Genomic DNA, 19004 nt, shown 5'->3' with positions numbered 1-19004 from the left:
CCGGAGCCCCGCGGCCAGGCCGGGCAGAGTCATGCTTACCCACCCATCTGGAGGCAGGGGCAGAAGCGCTGATCCCCATGTGGGTGCTCTGAAAGGGGAGTTGGCATGGTTTTGCAAGGTGTGGAAGAAGTTGGTGGATGGGATTTGGGGGCAGGGTGTCATTCTCACCATGAAACAGGCATGTTGTTCGTTAGCTAGTGTGGTGTAAGGAACCAGCCGGGAGAAACTGGTAATGTACTGTGTGCTCCAAGGGCCCCTTGGGGTCCCTGGCTGCAGCCATCACGGATCCACTCATGTCAATGACTTCTTCTTTGGAAGCAGCCCAGGCACCAGCATGGTTTTTTGGTCGTGCACTCTACTTAGAGAGATGACAATCTGCTGGGGAGCAGCTCTGAGCGTTGGCCAGGAGCTGTCCCAAAGGACCACGCTGATCTAAAGGAAGGGTGGGGCACCCCTATGCTTGTCCTCCCAGCAAACCTCACAATGTTTCTCAGGATCCTAAAAAAGAGATCCCAGGGAGGGAGGGGACCAGAGGCTATTCAGAGTCTCCTGGGTCACTCACTTCCCTTTTATTAAAAAAAAAAAATTAATTGTTGAAGCCATAAAATCAGAAGAGAAACTTTAGAAAACCAAGGGGGGAGTCACCAATGACCTTGCACCTTTCCCCTCAACATTTATTTTAGGTACTTGAAAGACTGGCTTTAAAACTTGGCTTGGCCTCAGAGCTTTGTGGCTAGGGGCAAGTGCCCTGCCTCAGTTTTCCCTCCTGTAAAATGGGGATGATGGCACCTACCTGTCAGGACTCTCGGGAGGGTTAAAGATCGCACCTGCCCTGGAAGTGCAGGCCTGGGCTGCTCACCGCTGCAGAGTCCAGGTGAATCGAATGCACACCTCCACTGTGGCCTGATTTCCCGCACTCACCAGCACCCACACGCCCCTGCTGCTGTGTAGTCCTCGTGTCATCACTGTTGGGAGAGACCATCCAGGCCTCCTCCACGGTCTCTTGGAACAACCGGGGTCTAGCAGCTCTTTTGTTTCACCATCTTTTGGAAGTACAACACCCACCCTGCTACGTTTACTTAACCATATGTCTTGGCTCTTGTTCTGGGATATTTCTCATTTTGCAAGGGCTCGCCAGGGTGGGGGGAGGTAATCACACATCGGGGTCTCGTGGGAGCAGCCTACAGGGCGGATCGCAGACAGAGAAGGAAAGGCGCATCCTGTGCGGTCACAGCAAGGGGGCTCCTACTTCATTCCCCTGGATGCCCCCAAACAAAGACGTGTATCCCCCTCACATCCCAAGAGAGCCACCTTTCTCTTATGGCCAAGGGCCATGACTACGAATCACTGAGGGCTGAAAGGGGGTCCTTGGAGTCCCTCCTTTGACCCCTCTGACTCTCATCCCACCCTGCCCACCCATCCAGCAGGCCCTGCCCAGCCCAACTCCCCAGTTGCCTCTGCACCCGCAGCTCTTGCCCTGGGCCAGGCCTCCCACCTCGGGCTGAGGGTCTCCCTGGCTCAGAGCCTCCCGGTCATCTTGCAGCATCGTCTGGCCAAGGCAGGACCCTGGGGGGAAGGAGAACTGCAAACTTTGGAGGTGGGGCCTGATGTTTTTCTCATTTTGTACAAGAACAGCTCTTACTGCAAAAGGCAAAGAGCAGTTTGGACGGTATGGGTTCTGCAGGATGTTAGCCCCAGGGGGAGCTGCGGGAAGGGTCTATGAAGAGTCTTACTATCTTTGCAACTTTTTTTTTTTTAAATCTGAAATCATGCCCAAACCAAAAGTCTGTGAAAAAAAAGAACAAGGCCAAGTTCAGTGAAGAAGATGGGCAAAGGGAGGGAAAGCATGTTGTTGACAGGGGGAGGACAGTGGTGGGTTTCAATGCCCAGAGCAGCCATCATGCTACTTGGTCGCTTTTCCTTGGCGCTGGGGCGCCACGCTGCAGCCCACGCGCGCCTCGTTCAAAATGAAGAGAGGAGAGAGCCAGCCATGTGGGGCCCTCACAGTCTGCCTGGAAGCCACAGGCCAGGAATCTGGGTGCTGAGTGTCCCCAGACTTCTGAAGGACTAGCACAGCACGCAGATCCCATGAAGCGCCAACTCCAGATTAGGAAACGCAGGGCTGATGGTTGTCAGGACTGAGAGGAAGCCGAGGCCTGGAGGCCGCCCCTGCCTGGCGCTGGCGGGCGGGAGTCTCTCCAAGGACCATGCTGCCTGCCCTCGCTTACGCTCTCCGCGCCCTGCATGCCCTGCAGACAGGGTCCCAAGAAGAGGGGCTGGGCCATTTAAAGTCATCCCTCATTGGAAGCACATAATGGGGACCTCTAGGTAATTTTGTGAATGAACCTGTTTCAATTGATTTTAAAAGCATTTTTTTAAACTGAGCTTTTCTTTTCTTTTCTTTTTTTTTAAATAAGATTTACTTATTTGAGAGAGGGGGTAGAGAGAGAGACCAGGGGGAGGAACAGAGGAAGGGGGAGAGAGAGAACCTCAAGCAGACTCGGTGCTGAGCTCGGAGCCCGATACCTGGCTCGATCTCATGACTCTGAGATCATGACCTGAGCCAAAACCAAGAGCTGGATGCTCAACCAACTGAGCCACCCAGGCACCCCTTAAACTGAGCTTTTTAAACAAACCCAAAGACAGAAATGAAACTCTGGATTGACCTAGATACTCTAAACAAACAAAAAAACCCCCACAATATGTAAAGTACAACGAGCTGAATAATTATCATGAGGAAGAAAACTAGCCCTGGGGTTTCCCATTCTGCCAGCTTCAGTCTTCAGGCACAGTGTGAACCAGCTCTGCAAGAGGTGACCAGCCGGGGGTTGGGGTTCCAAGAGCCTGACCCACCTCTAAGCCCTGGTCAGACTTGTTTCCCCCGCCTGGGGGCACCCTCACCTTTCTGCCCCAAGTCCTCCTTCCCCACATCTATTTATTTTAATGGGATTTGTCCCGATTAATAGGCTTCCCTGCCCTTCTGACCCTATTAGAACAATGTTCCATATTTACACCGTTTATCTTACAGCAGAGGGGCCGGTGTATGCCCAGTAACGCTGTCAAATGCGTCTCCATGTTCATGAGTGTCTTGGGTGAGGGGACCAGCACCAGGGCCCCCCTGGGGTACGTGGCTGTCTGACAGAGGCCATTTGCCTACTGGCAAGCTCCCTGGAGCTCTTTCTGACCAGCAAGGGAGAGAGGGCTTCGGGGCCGTTTCCCATTTAGGGGACAGGACTCTGATCACTAGGCTGCCCCCCACCACCCCACCCCACTGTGCATCCCACCTCCCAGACTTTCTTTTTTAGGCAGTTCCCTCTGCCTAAAACTCCTCCCTCCACTTCCAAGGTGAATTGCCATTCAAGGGCCCAGGACCAAGGCCACTTCATTCAAAAGAGGCAGAAAAGGCAGAACCTGTCAAGGAGGAAAAATTACAGGGGGCGGGAACGCCGGCTGAAGAGTGGCGGGATGCGGTGTGGTCTGCTGGAAACAGCCAATCCTCCTGTGAATTTGGGACGTCAGAGCCCAAGCAAGGGAGACGCGAGCGGTCTCAATGGTCCCACCTGTATGTGGGGATGATAACAGGGCTGTCTCCACAGGTTTGCAGGGAGGATGAAAGAAATCACTTCAGCTGAAGTGCCTGGGAGAGGTGCCAGCCCCAGATCTCCCTACTGAGCCATTCAGGTCTCAGCTTCAAGTTCACCTCCTCCAAGAAGCCTCCCAGACGACATACAATATACAGCAGCCCCTCTCCAGTCCTCCTGTGACTGCTCTTCTTGCTATCCGACCCATCTCTTGCTCACTTGCTTTTTTAAAAGTGTATTAATTTGCTTATTTTCTGCCCCATAAGGATGGGCACCCCATGAGAGCAGGGGCTTTCCCCATCCGGGCCTCAGCTCGATGCCCAGGACCCAGACCTGCAGAGTGATGCTCCCAGGTCAGGTGAGTCCTCCCTCTGGGAAGGCCAGCTGCCATTTCCAGGCGGCTCACGCAGCTGCTTGCGAGCCCCAACCCCCTCACAGGGCATGCCTCCGGCATCAAGTGGCAGGAATGCTGCTGAATGCTCCTGGCTTCCAGGCCCAGCTGGCCCGGGGCCCGGGCATCTGGGGTGCCATGAGTTGGAAGAGCTGTTGTCAGTCTTGGCGGTGCCCAGCAGAGGGTGGTCTGCAGGCCTGGGCTGGTCAGAGGTGGAGCCACTTAGAGGTTCAAAGCGGTCAGGAGACATTTTTGGACTTGGACATGAAGAAAGGGACTTGGGTGCCCAGGTCGGGGGTGAGTGGGGTGGGGGCCCGTGACCCTGACTGAGAAGGCTGTGCAAGCTTTCCCGGCGCCGGCCTCTGTGTGGGCGCGTGGGTGCTTCGGCACCGACCAAATCCACCCCAGCTGTCAGTGGGAGCCGGGCTGGTCCGTGCACTTGCGCTGCCTGCGTCTTTACGTCACGGTGCCCAGTCCAGCCCTGGAGCTTGCTCTGGCGCTGGGGCAGCCCCAGGGCCTCGGGGCTGCAGGGGAGACTTGAGCAGTGGGTGCCGAGGAGTTGGGGTCCATCAACGCCTACAGATGGAGGTAATAGGAGCGGGAGGGAGAACTGGGAGTCGCGGCGTGACCTTGGCCTCTGGGCGTCCCAGTTTCCCCATCTGGAGCCGGAGGGACCCCGCGAGGAAGAGAACGGACTGCAGCGCCCCCTGCAGGGAGCAGAACAACGTTCGCGCGTCGCAGAGGAGGTGCGGGGCGCGCTCGCTCGGGCAGCGGGTCACCACCACCACCCCGACGAAGGTAGAAACCGAGGGAGCCGCCGCCCGCCGGGACAGACTCCAGCCGCCTCCGGGCTCGTCCGTCGCGGGGGCGGCGGGATTCGAACCGGCTTCCCAATCCCTTCCGCTCCGGAAGCGCAATTTAGCGTCCAAGGCAGCGGGAGCTCCTCGCCCGCTCTCGTGACGTCACCGACCTCAGGCCGACGGGCTCGGCGACCGCTCCCTGCGGCCACCTGCCCGAGCAGCCGCGGCAGGTGGCGCCCCGGCGCCCCGGCGCCCCGCCGCCCCGCCCCGGCGCCCCGCCCCGGCGCCCCGCCCCGGCGCCCCGCCCCGGCGCCCCGCCCCGGCGCCCCGCCCCGGCGCCGCGCACGCCGCCCCGCGCTCGGGGTTCTGGTCCTCCGCTCCCAGCCGGCTGCCCGCGTGGCTCCATTCTAGCTCACGTTCTCACAGCCGTGGCACTGGGAGGATGATTCCCATCTTACATCTGGGGAAACAGTGAGATGACCTGTCCAGATCACCCACTGGCCCACCCTCAGTAGGGCCGTACTGTAGTCGTGGGGCTGGGCGGTGAGCTGGGCGGTGACAGGACTTCGGCATCCTGAGGAGGCAGATGACAATCCCAGCATCAGTCGGCTGTGCTCCTCCTCCCAGCCTCTGTGGGCTTCTGTCATAGGACTGGTCACATTGGTTATTTGTACCTGTCTCCCAGATCGGATGAGAGTGCTCCTCTAGGCTAGGACTGGATCCTGTTTATCTAAGCCCCCCAGACTCTGTCCAGAACAGGTGCTCAGAACCTCTCTACGTGGTGTGATAGGGATTTTAAAAGATTAAATGGTAAATGGCATGCACCAGGGACCTGCTAAGTGTTTTACAAACGTCACCATTTCAATCCCTTTGATAACTCTATGAGTGACGTCCTGTTGCATCCTCATTTACAGATGGAGGAAACCAGGGTGCTTGATGTCCAGCAACAGGCAAGGTCACCTGGTGAACAGCTGGTGAAACCAGAATGTGAGCCCAGGCTCTGGAAATGATGTTCACATGGGGCTGCTGAGCAGAGTAATGGGCCTTTAGTAGGTTGTTCTACCCAGGAAATGGAGGGGGATGTAGGAGCTCCCAAGGAAGAAAAGGTGGGGTCCAAGAGGTAGAGGAGTTCTCCCCTTGAAGAGGAGAACTTAGAGCTGGGGGCTGAAGGGAGAGGCTTATTTTTTTAAGCTTTTTTTTTTTTTTTTTGAGTTATGATATACCCATGGTCAAAGACACTGATTGTGAAAACACAGCTGGGTGAATATTTTGCAAGTAAACACTCATATAGCCAGATCAAACTATGGTGTATTTCCAGCACCCAGAGAGCCCCCATACTCCTCCCAGTCACCTGCCCCTGGAGAGACAGAGAGGACGTGAGTGTGGGCTGGCAGGAGGGACCCGGGGACAGAGAGGGAGTGTGTGCGGGGTGGGAGGGAGCTTTAATCAAGCTTGGCTGCAGCAGTGTGGGGCGGCAGGGATTTGGGGGACAGTGCCCTGTAGGGGAAAAGCCGACTTTCTCTTGGGTGTGCTTCTGCATAAGACTGGTCTTCGGGTAACTATCTCTGGGAGATCTCTGACAGCCACCTCAAATTTGTAAACCCCAATTCCTGAAGCACAAAGTACACAGAAACTCAGCTTGATTCCTTCTCCCCCTAAGGCCCAAAGCCTGCTCTCCTGCCTTACCAAAGTCTCACTTCTCCCTACTCCTCCCTACCTCAGTGCCTTTGCTCATACTCTGCCCTCTGCACCTGTCTCCTTTTCCCTGCCTGGTGAATCCTCACGCAACCTCCAAAGCCCAGCTCCAATGTTGTTTTTTCTCTGAAGCCTCTTGGACTTGTCTCCACTGAACACCTGGCCTCTGAAATCTGCCTTCTTATGAACTTACCTGGCTGTCACCACATGCCTCAGCCTGCCTCCAGCCCATCATCCATGGATGTGTGTCTCCCTCTGTGGGTGTTGGGCTCCCTGGGGGTAGCCACCTGCTCACTCCCCTCAGAGACACCAGGGACCCGGAAGCAGTATGTACTGGGAATGTCAATTTCTCTTTCTTGAGTTCTTGATCTGCACTTTCCAATATGGTCACTGCTGGCCACTTTGGTAACTGTGCACTTCAAATGTGGCTAATGCCCCAGAGGAACTAAATTTATTTTATTTTCAGTAATTAAAATTTAAATGTACAAGCCAAAGCAGTGTAAAATTTTCTCATGAAATGACTTTATTGCTTTGGTAGGATTACACTTTACTCTAGCTGTTGAAAATTTAATATCTAAATTGAAACATATTTTAAGAGCAAAAGGTCTTAGGGAAAAAAGAATAAAATCTCTTATTAATGCTTTTTATATTTATTACAAGTTGAAATGATAATATTTTGGATATATTGAGTGGAATAAAATACATTATTGAAAATATCTCACCTCTTCTTTTTTACTTTTTTAAATGTTACTAAAAATTAAAAGTAACATGTAAGACTGGCATATTTCCATTGGACTGTGCGGTTCTAGACTTTAAGGTCGGGGGGGTAGGAGATGCCTACGTAGAAAATGGAGAAGGCATGGAAAAATCCTTCATGAAAAGAATCTGAGCATTTACGTGGCTGGACACTGCCCGGGAGATGTCAGTGTGATAAGACTTACTGGAGGGCTGATTAGACCCGAGGCCACATTAATAAAAATAGAATGTTCATAATGAAGGACGTGAAAGTCAGAGCTGTCACTATCCCAGGAGTAGGGGTTTCTGTTCTGGGTTTTGCATCTTAGAGTGGCACTGACCACCTAGAGCAGGTTCAGAGGACCTACTGGACACAGTGGTATAAGGACCTGTTTAAGGTGGGGGGTGCCTGACTCTTCAAGGCTGTCCCAGGCAGAGGGAGAAAGCCTGAGGTCCCAGAGGGGTGAGCTGGAACCAAGAGTGGAAGGTACATGGAGGTAAATACTAACACTTAGATTTCTCTTAGGGGGAAGAGGGCTCCCTCACCAACAGGAAGTTCCCTGTCAACAGAGGTCTTCAAGCAAGGCTGGATGACCACTGGGGTGATGGTAAGGGGGCTTAGGAATGAGCTGGGTCCTCGGAGGTTCTCAGGGTCCCTCGAGGTCTCAGGTAGAGGCTTTTGAGGCCCAGCACAGCCATGCCTGTGGGGTGATGTGGTCCTGGGCCCCGTCTAATGGGGTCTGGTTCCCTCCCAAGGGTCAGAATCAGCCTCTGATTGCCCCCAAGTCAGGACCCATCCTGCCACCGGGGTGTGTGAGTCAGTGCAGGACAGGGTGCTGCAGACCCAGGCTCCCAAGGCAGCTTGGCTCCTGAGCAGGGCAGCAAGGCAGACGAAGACCCCAAGAAATGCAGAGTCCAACCGCAGAGCAGTAACTATAGTGAGATTCACCAGGGAAATAATAGGATATTTGCTCATGCATGAGACATGTCTGGATGGAACTTTCTATTGTAGAAATTTTCAAACATAGACCTAAGTGGAGAGATCGGTATCACGGACCTCACACACCATCGCCCAGCTGCGGAGGTGAGCCACAAACGTGTGGTGATGGGGGCTGCCTCTGGGAGCAGGTTAAGGAGTGAGGCTCTATTTATATATTTTTTTTCTTGTTTAAAAAATTTTTTTAAATTTTATTTTATTATGTTATGTTAATCACCATACATTACATCATTAGTTTTTAATGTCATGTTCCATGATTCATTGTTTGCGTATATCACCCAGTGCTCCATTCAGTACCTGCCCTCTTTAATACCCATCACCGGGCTAACCCAGCCCCCCACCCCCTTCCCCTCTAGAACCCTCAGTTTGTTTCTCAGAGTCCATAGTCTCTCATGGCTCGTCCGCCCAATCTGATTTCCCCTCCTTCATTTTTCCCTTCCTACTATCTTTTTTTTTTAACATATAATGTATTATTTGTTTCAGAGGCACATATTTTTTAAAGATTGTATTTATTTATTTGACACAGAGAGAGAGAGAGTGAGAGAGAGAGCACAAGCAGGGGGAGCGGCAGGCAGGCAGCGGGAGAGGGAGAAGCAGGCTCTCTGCTGAGCAAGGAGCCCCATGTGGGGCCCGATGAGGGGCTTGATCCCAGGACCCTGGGATCATGACCTGAGCCGAAGGCAGCTGCTTAACCGACTGAGCCACCCAGGTGCCCTGTGAGGCTCTATTTATAGAAACCATGCTGCTTTGTCTGCTCATTAGACCCTTTCAACAATAGTGAGGACATGGGGCAGGAAGGCCCCTGGGGGCTGCCAGTACTTGGCTACGTGAGCTGGGGCACACCTGCCTCAGCTGGAAATTCAGACCCGCACCTAGGTGTTTTCTAGATCCCAAAGACATATCCAAATCTGAATTCATCACCTGCCCCTAAAGCTGCTCTGTCTCCCAGGTCCCCATCTCAACCGATGGCATTGTTGTCCACCCCGTCACCCAGATCAGAAACCGGGGAGTCATCCAGACTGCTCCCTGCATGTCAGCCCCCGCATCGTTAGTTGCAGGTTCTGCCCCATCCCCGTCCTGAGTGTCCTTCCACGATGGCCATCCTAATCCCAGCCCCATCTTCACCTGCTTCTGTTGCTGACTGCACTAGGCCCAGCCTCAGTTTCACTCCTCTTCCTTTTCTCCCACTGGGGATCACACTTACATTAAGATCTGGATCTGATGCCCCAAATTCCATCAGCTTGACTTAGAGGAGGGTCCATTTCCCCAAATATCTCTGAGGTTCTCTGTGGGTGTTTATACCCCTCAAAGCCGGGTGCCCCAACAACTCTGTGGAGGGACAAATTCGATCCTGATGCCTGCACCCGCTGGTCTCGTTAGGTCAAGGGTGGCGGCTGCTATGGATGGCCAAGTAAGGGGTCCACGCTGCCCGGACTGTGGTTCCCTCGGGACACCTCTGCTATCGTTACCTCTGTCCTCACAGAGCTATGGTGGCTGATCAGTCCTGCTGAATAACGAGAGAGAGTGCGCATGCTCCCCTGGCTCCCCAGGGGCCCCACAACCAAGCTGCCTGGGCCCCGAGTGATACATTCCTTTAACCCACCTGCCTCCATCCTCTGCAGGGCTGCCCGTCTGCATCCCAGCGCTCAGGTCTGGATGCCAGGTCCGCTCAGATGACCTGTTGGGGAGGTCTATCCTTTTCTTACTTACCATGTGGCCTGTTTTGGGGGCTCCCATCTGTCTATCTGTGTGCAGCCGAACACGGAACACCAGGACCCTCCTACTCCCTGTCTGTTGTTCCTTGCTAGCACACAGGCCTCTACACAGAGGAAATGCCCCCAGCCTGCCCTCCGTCCTCATCCACTCTCACCCGAGTGCGTGCAGGGATGGGTCCGCCTCATCTCCAGGGGCTTGCACCTGGCCTGGGGCAGGACGCAGAGGCAGCACCAGCGAGTACCCACCGTTATTGGAACTGCTCGCTTGGAGCCCTTAATCACTACAAATCTACACGTGTAGGGCTTTACAGTTTATAAAGCACCTTGGGGTATATTGATCCTCTCCAGCCTCTCAGTGAATCTGTATATATCTCGTGTAATCGGCAGTCCTGGGAGAAAGGTGCTGTTGCCCTATGTTCGAATTCTTTAAAGACGGTGAATACATGCACATGATCGAATAAAAGGGTTCACAGTGAATACATGTCTGCCTCCCGGTAAGTCCCTGCTCCCCAGGGGCGCCAGTGTTCTCGCTTTGTGGATCTTTCCAGAGACATTCTATCCTTATATCTTCTTGTGTTTCTGTGCCCTAAAATCCTCCTTTAAAAAAAATCACCCAAGTGGTCAAATCTTATGTGTAGTGAGTCTGTCCCCTTTCTCGACAGCTGGAGAAACTCGCATGCTGTGTTTGGGCCAGAGTCCGTCCCATTCGGAGTCGTTGATCTGTCCACTGGGTTTGTTTTTTTCTTCCTTTTTGTTTTAGGGCTTCTTGTTCTCATCTTTTCCTCTAGGATTTGAGTTGTTCTCTGAGGGGTGCGCGCGCGTGCGTGCGCGTGCATGTGCGCGCGCGTGTGCATGTACACCCGTCTTCTCCTAAATTGCAGGGCCGTTGTCTGCTAGCAGTGAGGCAAGTAGGCGTTATCAACCCCTATCTGATGAGGAAACAGGCCCAGGGAGGGGGGGCCTGGCTCGCGCTGCCCAGTCTGGGAGAGCTGAGTCAGGGACCCAGCTCGGATGGCGCCCCAGCCTGTCACTGCGAGTCTGAGAGCAAGAGAAGCCGCCCCCACCCCCCGCGCAGGGGTGGGGCGGAGGAGTGCGTTCAGCCAGCGTGGAAGTATCTGGAGATTCAGGGGGAGTTGGGTCTTGGAGGAGTTGGGTTCGTACTTGCATGAGTAGGAGTTTGGAGGGAGGTTTGGGAGCCGGGGACTGGAGCCACCTTGCAGTGTGTGTGGGAGGGACACATTAGGGAGGCAACTGGAGGCGGCTGCAGGTGATGGGGTGAGGGGTGATGGGGCAGGGCACAGGGGAGGAGGGACAGGTGAGGTATCTGAGGAGGCGGGAGGAGAGGGCCTGGTGAGTGAGGGCGTGAGCTGCGGAAGCAGGGGGAGGCCTGGCACTGGGAAGGGATGAGAGGAGGCGGGAAGGCGGAGGTATTGCTACAGGTGATGGAAAATTCCAGGCAGGAAGCTTGAGAGGCAAGGCTGGAGGTGCATATGCAAGAGAGACAGGGGCAGCTGTGTGGAGCTGGTGGGAGAGGGCTGCCTCCTCTAGGGGGGAAGGCCGAAAGAAGACCAAGATGAGAACACGGGGCCAGGATAAAGACGCACCTTTCTGTGGGGCCTCACTTTGCCTGGGTCCTGCGCTGGAAACATTCCTGCAGCTTATTCAGCAGGAGTTTGGGGGGTACCGGGCTGCATGGGACCAGTCACCTGGCAGGGCACAGAGACAGGGGCTCTTGGTCACCTGGGGCCATCCCAGGTCTGTGCTGCCCACCAACTGGCTGTGCCCACCCCTTCCCCTCTGCCGTGGCACCCCAGTCCCCCAAAGTGGTCCCGCTTCAGCCACACTTACACACTTACAGACAGCTTGCCATTTGTCTTGTTTCGAGTGTTCTGTCCTGGCTCTTCTTCTTCCTGCACCCCAAAGACTCCCCCTCCCCAGCCAGGTTCCCCATGGTACATCCCTATCACAGGGACAGGAAGTGTGGTGATGGTAACCCCAGCCCAGTTACCATCCCTCACAAGCACGCACGTTTTGCAAAGCATTTGCCAGTTGGAGACAGCATTGCTATTTCCTTCACACAGAGGCACAAGCAAGCTCAGAGAAGGCAGTGAATGAATGCCCAGGCCTGCTGAGCCCAGCCTCCCACGCTTGTGGGGGGACGGAGGGATGCTGGAGCCGGATGAGAGACCCAGAAAGCTGAGTCCCATCCCTGGCTGCAGGGGACTCCTTCCTGCTTTCCTTCTTGGAGCCCTGGGCTCTGCATCCCAGAGGGGCAGACCTGCGGGTGGGGTCCTGGGGCTGAGGCTGAGCCAGCACCTTGCGTTCAAATTCTGCTAGCTACCTGTCTGTGACCCACTGTCCCCTCTGTGCAAAGGGAGATTAACCACCCAGGGCCGCATGAAAGCCAGGTGCAGGAGGACTGAGGGCACTGGTACTCGGACCCCTCTCTGCCCTTGTCCACTCCTCCCAAACCTCCACTCCCTTGCCAGCGTTAGTTCGAATCTCTCCCCTCCGTGCCCTCTGTTCTATATCACGGCTCCCCTTGCTGAGGCCTGGACTCACCCTATGCTTTCCCATCTCTGTGTCTTTGCTCTGGAATGCCCTGTTTGAATCTCCACCTCCCCCAATCCTTCCCCCTTCAAGCCCTTTCCAAGCTCCTCCTCCAGGCAGCCTCCCCTGACCTGCCTGTGGTGAGGCCCCTCTTGGGAACCCGTACAGCCCAGATGCTTTTTTTTTTAAGATTTTTATTTATTTATTTGTCAGAAAGAGAGAGAGAAAGAGAGAGAGCAAGCAGGAGCAGAAGGAGGGGAAGAGGGAGAAGCAGGGTCCCCGCTGAGCAGGGAGCCCGATGCGGGACTTGATCCCAGGACCCTGGGATCATGACCTGAGCCAAAGGCAGAGGCTTAACCCACTGAACCACCCAGGTGTCCCAGCCCAGATGCTTTTTCAGGGGTGAACACAGTGAGGGGAGGGCATGGTGCCCATGGGGAAAGGGCTCCAGGGTCAGCCTGGGCTGCCCCAAGAGACTGGCAGTTCCGAAACCCAGCAGCTCAGTGTTCACTCTTCTGGGCATCTGCCCACGAGATTTTCCCTGAAACACGCTCTGTTCTTGGGGCCAAGCTCAGACACCCACTCCCTTGTGCCTCATTGTCGACCTCAATCTCATCTCCAGTATTTCCCCTTGTCCCTACTTCCCTTATATTAAAAAAAAAAAAAAATCACATTTAGGATGTATTTTCTAAGTCCCCTTAAGTTCTTCTTGGATTGAGGGGGACACAGTAGATAAAGGAAGGAAGGAAGATTGGCCTTGGTGTTTGGATCTAGAAAATGGGTGGATACTGTTTTCCCTGAGTTCCCAGCTCTCACGTCCTGGGGTTCCCAGGACCAGGGCTCCCTTTTTTCATGTCTTGGGTTGGCGGGGGGTCAGATGGTGGCTCCTGGCCCCTCCTCAAGGCTGGGACAGGGGTATAGAAGCCAGGTCAGGGCCCCAGCTTTGTGAAGGGAAGCAGAGGCTACACCTGGCACTCCGGGGGCGGGTGAGGTCCGGGGCTGGGAATGGAGGCTGCCGCTCTGAGTCACCTGATCATCAGGGCCATGTCTCCTGCGGGCACCTGCTACACGCAGGCTGGTGGGACTTAGTGTGGTGGTAACAGGGTCACTCCCAGGGCCAAGTCTTCTCTTTTGGGGGCTGAGTCTTGGTGACACTGTGAAGAGTTGGTCCCCTCTTCCCTTGCAGGATTAAGTCAGCATTTCGGGGGCAGTATGTGTCTCGAGAGGCCGTGTCCTGCCCCTACTTAGCCCTATTCATCTGGGCGGCTCTGGCAAACCAGTTGGTCTCTCTGGGCTCTAATTCCCTCACCTGGGAGATGGGGATAATAACCCTGCTTCAGATGATTGGGAGGGCTACATGGAAGAGCCCATTCCTCAGCACCTGGCCCTGGAAAGGCAGCTCGTGGGGACATTCCGCCCTCGGCCTCCTCCTCGGGACAATTAGGAGGTTGGACCCAGTATCCTGAAGGGGCCCTGAGGTGCTATCCCAGCCCCTCCTCCCTGTCTTCTCAGTGAGCCTCTCTGTCTGTCTGCCCTGAACGCCCCCACAGTGGGTGTCCAGTCCTGTTTGCCCAGACTAGCTCAGCCTCCAATTGTCTCCAGGGCAAAGCCTCTGAGCTGGTTGGCCCGAAATCTTTTTATAAATATTCCGTGGGAAACTGTTCTTCTTGGTTTTGTAAAGTAGGCCTTGGGTCTGCTTTGCAATTCCAAAGCCATCTCCCATGGAGGTGGACCCGGAGGCAGGCCTGCCACCCATTGCCCAAGGCTGGCCTGCTTCCTCCTGACTTAATCAGGGGGCAATGGGTTCATTTCCCAAACACCTAGTGTGCCCCAGGCCTAGTGCGCCCCAGGCCTGCAGAAAGGAGCCAGCTGAGGCCCTGTCATCTGCATCCACACCACGCAGCCGGTGTGGGTGGGTAAATACAATTCTTTACACACACACACACACACACACAAACATTCTTCTAGTGTTCCTTGTGACCAATAAACTGCTTACCTTTTCCAAAGTGTTACTGAATTCACAACAGCTTTAGTCACTCAGTGTTTTCTCAATGGATGTTATAATGACAGCAATTGTCATATGATACCCAGGGGCATTTGTGTGCGTGTATGTGTGTGTGTGTGTGTGTGTGTGTGTTAAGTAGGTCCCTCATTCTTGAAAACATTGGGATCTGCTGATGTAGTTCCATATCCCGGACTTACAGGTGGGGGCACTGAGGCCCGGGGAGAGGAAGGGACTTGTCCCAAACCTCAAGGGCAGGGTCCACTCCAGGTTTCAAGCCGCCGGGAGCCTGGTTCTCGAATCTGGGCCCGGGGCCCTGGGTAAAATGATCTTGGGAGATCCTGGCTCATCAGGAGCCAGGTGCGGCAGCTCGGCTGGAGGCAGGAGCTGTGGGCTGGTAGGCAACCGAATCAGCGAGGTACTAACGCCGCCCCGCCCCACCTCCTCCCTGCCCTCCTTCCGCAGATGGCCTGGCCACATCGCCATTGACCTCTGCTGTTTAAACTACCGCCTCTCACAGTCTTCCAGAGAATTGCTCCCACCTGCTCCCAGTCACAGTCCTTCCGGGCGATGCCAACCTGCCAGGCCTGCTGGGCTGCTAAAGATCAGTGCCCCCTGCGCTGCCCCATCGTGGTCCATCAGGCCCTCCTAGGGCTCGGTCCTGCACCTTCTTTTCTTTTCTCTTTTTAACTTCAAAACCTCGACAAGTAAACTTTAATAAGCAGAAGTCACTGTCTTATTCTCCCAGCAATGAACAATTCCATCCTTTAAAAGTAAATAAGGGCTAAAACCAGAGGGTACGGGGTTGATCTGGCCTCTGCCCAAATCCGAGTGGCCAGTGGACTTAGGAGAAGGAGGCCACGCACGGAGGCTGCAGGGAGGTGCATGGAGGGCTGCCAGGCCACAGGAGGACAAGACAGCACCCTGCAAGTCCTTGCCAGGCCTGGGCTGACAGGCTTTCTGACACCAGAATGGGCCACTGTATCCCGTGCACAACGTGGCTTGTTTCCACCCGTCCACCAAGCAGGCATTATTTTTATGAGCTTGTGTAACAGACCAGTGTAGAGAGGCAAACTGGGAGCGCTCAGTGATATTGAAAGCAGCCTGGGACGGTGTCAGGGGCGGCGTGGGGTGGGGGGGCCCGGCTTCCCTGCCTGAACGGACGGGGAAGTCAGTAGTGTCAAATCTGCATCCTTCGTCCCTCGTATTCTCCTTTTTTTTTTTTTCCAGGCAAACAATAAGAAATCATTGAAATTAAACAGTAGAAGGACAGTGAGCTCACTGGGCATAGGGGATTGAACTTATTTTTTTTTAAGATTTTATTTATTTATTTGAGAGACAGAGAGCTAGAGAGGGAGCACGAGCAAGCAATGGGGAGGGGCAGAGGGAGAGGGAGACTCCCCACTGAGCAGGAAACCTGAAGGGGCTCCATCCCAGGACTCCAGGATCATGACCTGAGCCGAAGGCAGACGCTTCACCGACTGAGCCACCTAGACACCCTGAATTTAACCGGCAACATAGTGACAGGAACTATTTGATGTTCTGGACAGACTTCGAGAGGATGTCTTCCCTCCAGGCCATGTGATCGCTTTATTCCAATAATACATATTTCAAAACTAAGTCATTCCCCACCTCTTGCATTCTAGTCTATAGTCTGGCTTACGTGATTTCCTTCCTTCCTCTCTCCCCAACAAAAGGACCCTGCATGTGGTCTAGTCTGGTATACGACAACCACTTCTGGAATATTCCTGAGAGGTAGAGATAAAACCTCTGACCACAAGTTACAATAGATGTTATTAACACTCCTCTGTAAATCATACCATAATTTAATCCCAATACATTGATCTGCAGATCTATTAGGATAAAGTCTAAACAGTGGGATACTTAAAAATTTCTTCTCAAAGTGAGTGAAGTAGGTGATGGGGATTCAAGAGTACATGTATCATGATGAAAAAGAAAATAAAAATGTATTCTTTTTTCAAAAGATTTTTATGTATTTATTTGAGAGAGAAAGAGAAGGAGCAGGGGGAGAAGCAGACTCCCCACTGAGCAGGGACCCCGATGGGGGGCTCAATCCTGGAACTCCAGGATCATGACCTGAGCCCAAGGCAGATGCTTAACCAACTGAGCCACCCAGACACCCCTAAAAATGTGTCCTTAATGTTAAGTCAAACGTGGCCTTCCTGTTTGTCTTATGGGTTTTCATGCTATTCTCTAAAGCAAAAGACAACAAAATGGTCCCTTCTTCTGTGGGATGGATGAGCGAGCTCTTACACTCTTGATGGGCATATAACCCATTTCCCTAAATCATCTCAGGTTGAACATCTGTTCCCTTCAGTTGCTCTTTAAAAGACATATGTCTCAGACCCTAAAGTCTGCCTCCCCAGCATCTAGCAGGCACCCAACAGATGCCAGGTCCTCTTTCTAAATGTAATCAATCTTGCTATTCCAGATTCTCCATGTCTCGCTAGACTCAGCTGTAATACCCGGAATATCACCTGTGGACCAAAGATTACCCTGGGACTGTCACCGCCCTTTCCAAGGAGTGCAGCTGAAGACTACTGCTGCTTGCTTGTTTGGCTCCGTTGTTTTGTTTTGATACTCTCAGCCAGATCGCCCTGAATCTAGAATGACCTTGACTCACCTGTAAACCCCCGGGTCTTTACCCTATGAACAGATGCCATGTCAGCTTTTCGGTAAGTTGCTCTTCTGCAGTTGACGGTGTGAACCTATATGCCCAACTGTATGTGTATCAGTTCAGTTTCATATTACTGCTCATTCTGGGCAATTAAAACCCTGATTCTGTTTCTGCTGCATTAGACATTCCTTCCATTGTGCTCATCATGCTTTGCGTTCCTTCCTGGGAGGTAGGTTCTTGCTACTTTTGTTGCTGTGGCTTTAGGAGGGCAACCGACATTGAAACGAGCCAGGTGTTGCCCAAGAAATGATCACCCGTCTTAGGAATGTCTATTTCTCCATGGACAGAGCCTCAGCCTTATGTATGTCCCGTGGAGCAGCATTTTTCTTTGTGTTACAGTCTTCTGACCACTTCGCTTGTGTTTTGTTATGATGTTTTAATTCTTTTTTGGGCTTGCCTGTCTGGATTACATTTATTACTCTGTCTCAGGGCTCTTCATGTTCCCAGGAAAACTTCTGAGACAATGAGGTAGTTAGTCATTGTGCTCATCAGCGCTAAGGAACACGTAAAGTCTCACCCAACACCTCTTCCGCTTCATAATACACTTTGGAGAAGCAGCATCTTCGAGAACAATTCCACAGTAGGCGTCCTCAGGGTCATGGCAAACAGCCTCTACTGTTCTGTTCTCATTCTTTCTCCAGACGGCCAGACAGACTCCATGTGGCTTCGTACAGTTGCTCAATGCAGGATATCCAGTTGTCGCCACGTTTACACGTTTGCGGGAACCTGAGGACACCATTGCCGTTGGTGACCATCATGTCATTGTTAATAGACTTCTGAATGTGCGGTGGGACCATGCCAGTGATGTGCATCCACAGGACCATGTTCTGCAGCCCCCAACCCATGGCGGACCCCACGGCTCGTCCTAGACCAAGCACCTAGCTCTGGCAGATGTGCAGGCCAGATGTGGCGCCGGGCTCTCGGCTCTCCAGAGAGAGGGGGCCTGGAGGCCTGCGGGGTATGGGGAAGCCTCCAGTGGCCAAGGGGAGCTTCGCAAGAGGCCGACCTCATCACCCCTATTCTTAAAAATAGGACGAGGTGAGAGCATTACCCAAGTGCCAGTAGCAACACAATGTTCTGGAACTTTCCCCCCTTTCTGGGACCTCTGCCCCATTCTTTCAAGAAAAAGAGAACAGTGCTTAAAGTGGCCTTCGTGGCTCTGAAACTTCTTCCTCCCTTCTGTCTTCTTTTTGTTGGTGTCCCTGTCCCAATCTCGCAGCTAGGGCAGTTCTGGCCTCCTCGTCCTTCTTTTCCTTCTTACTCAACTAGGGAGTGACTGGAGGGGTCTCCTCACCTTCACTCTTACATTTCTCTTCCCTTTGGGGACATTTACTGCTTCTGCAACCACCTCTCTCTGCAGAACCTGTGGAATAGGAGATGTGGCCATAGGTCAGATTCTCTGACCGGCTTTCCATGGAGGTATCATTGCACCCTCCGTGGATCCGATATGTGTCCAATCCAAAGTCTCCACTAAAACACTGGTGCTGGACAGGACTCACCACTTACGGTGGCAGACGGACTCCCTCTAGGTCCCCACAAGCCGGACCAGAAGGAATTAACTGTTTGCTGTCTTTTTCCTTTCTATTTTGATATGCTCTCACATTTTCAAGGATGTTACATGCCTTGTGCAAAGAAAGAACTCTTGTGCCCCCTTTACTGGGAGTCTTGGATCAGTAACGCTTGTCACATTTGCTTTCTCTGTATAAAGATGCAGACGGAGAAGTAGACGTAGGTACAGGGAGTTAGAGGTATTTTTCTGAACCATTGGAAATTAGGTGCAGACACCATGCCTCTCTACCCCTAACTATCTCAGTGTATTCCCTAAGAACAGGACGTTTTC

General features: G+C 53.4%; 1 non-coding gene across 1 annotated transcript; it reads right to left on the bottom strand.

Moving 5' to 3' along the window:
- Nucleotides 1-18607: 18607 nt before the first annotated feature.
- LOC115936751 (small nucleolar RNA SNORA56) lies at nt 18608-18733 on the bottom strand. The gene has a single exon (XR_004072153.1). It is a non-coding gene; the product is annotated as a small nucleolar RNA SNORA56 (small nucleolar RNA).
- Nucleotides 18734-19004: the final 271 nt, after the last annotated feature.

This window comes from Leptonychotes weddellii, chromosome 5, assembly GCF_054177405.1.
Source record: "Leptonychotes weddellii isolate Sample4059 chromosome 5, ASM5417740v2, whole genome shotgun sequence".
Taxonomy (NCBI): domain Eukaryota; kingdom Metazoa; phylum Chordata; class Mammalia; order Carnivora; family Phocidae; genus Leptonychotes; species Leptonychotes weddellii.
Note: the sequence above shows the minus strand (reverse complement) of the source record. Positions and strands in the feature narration are given on the sequence as shown.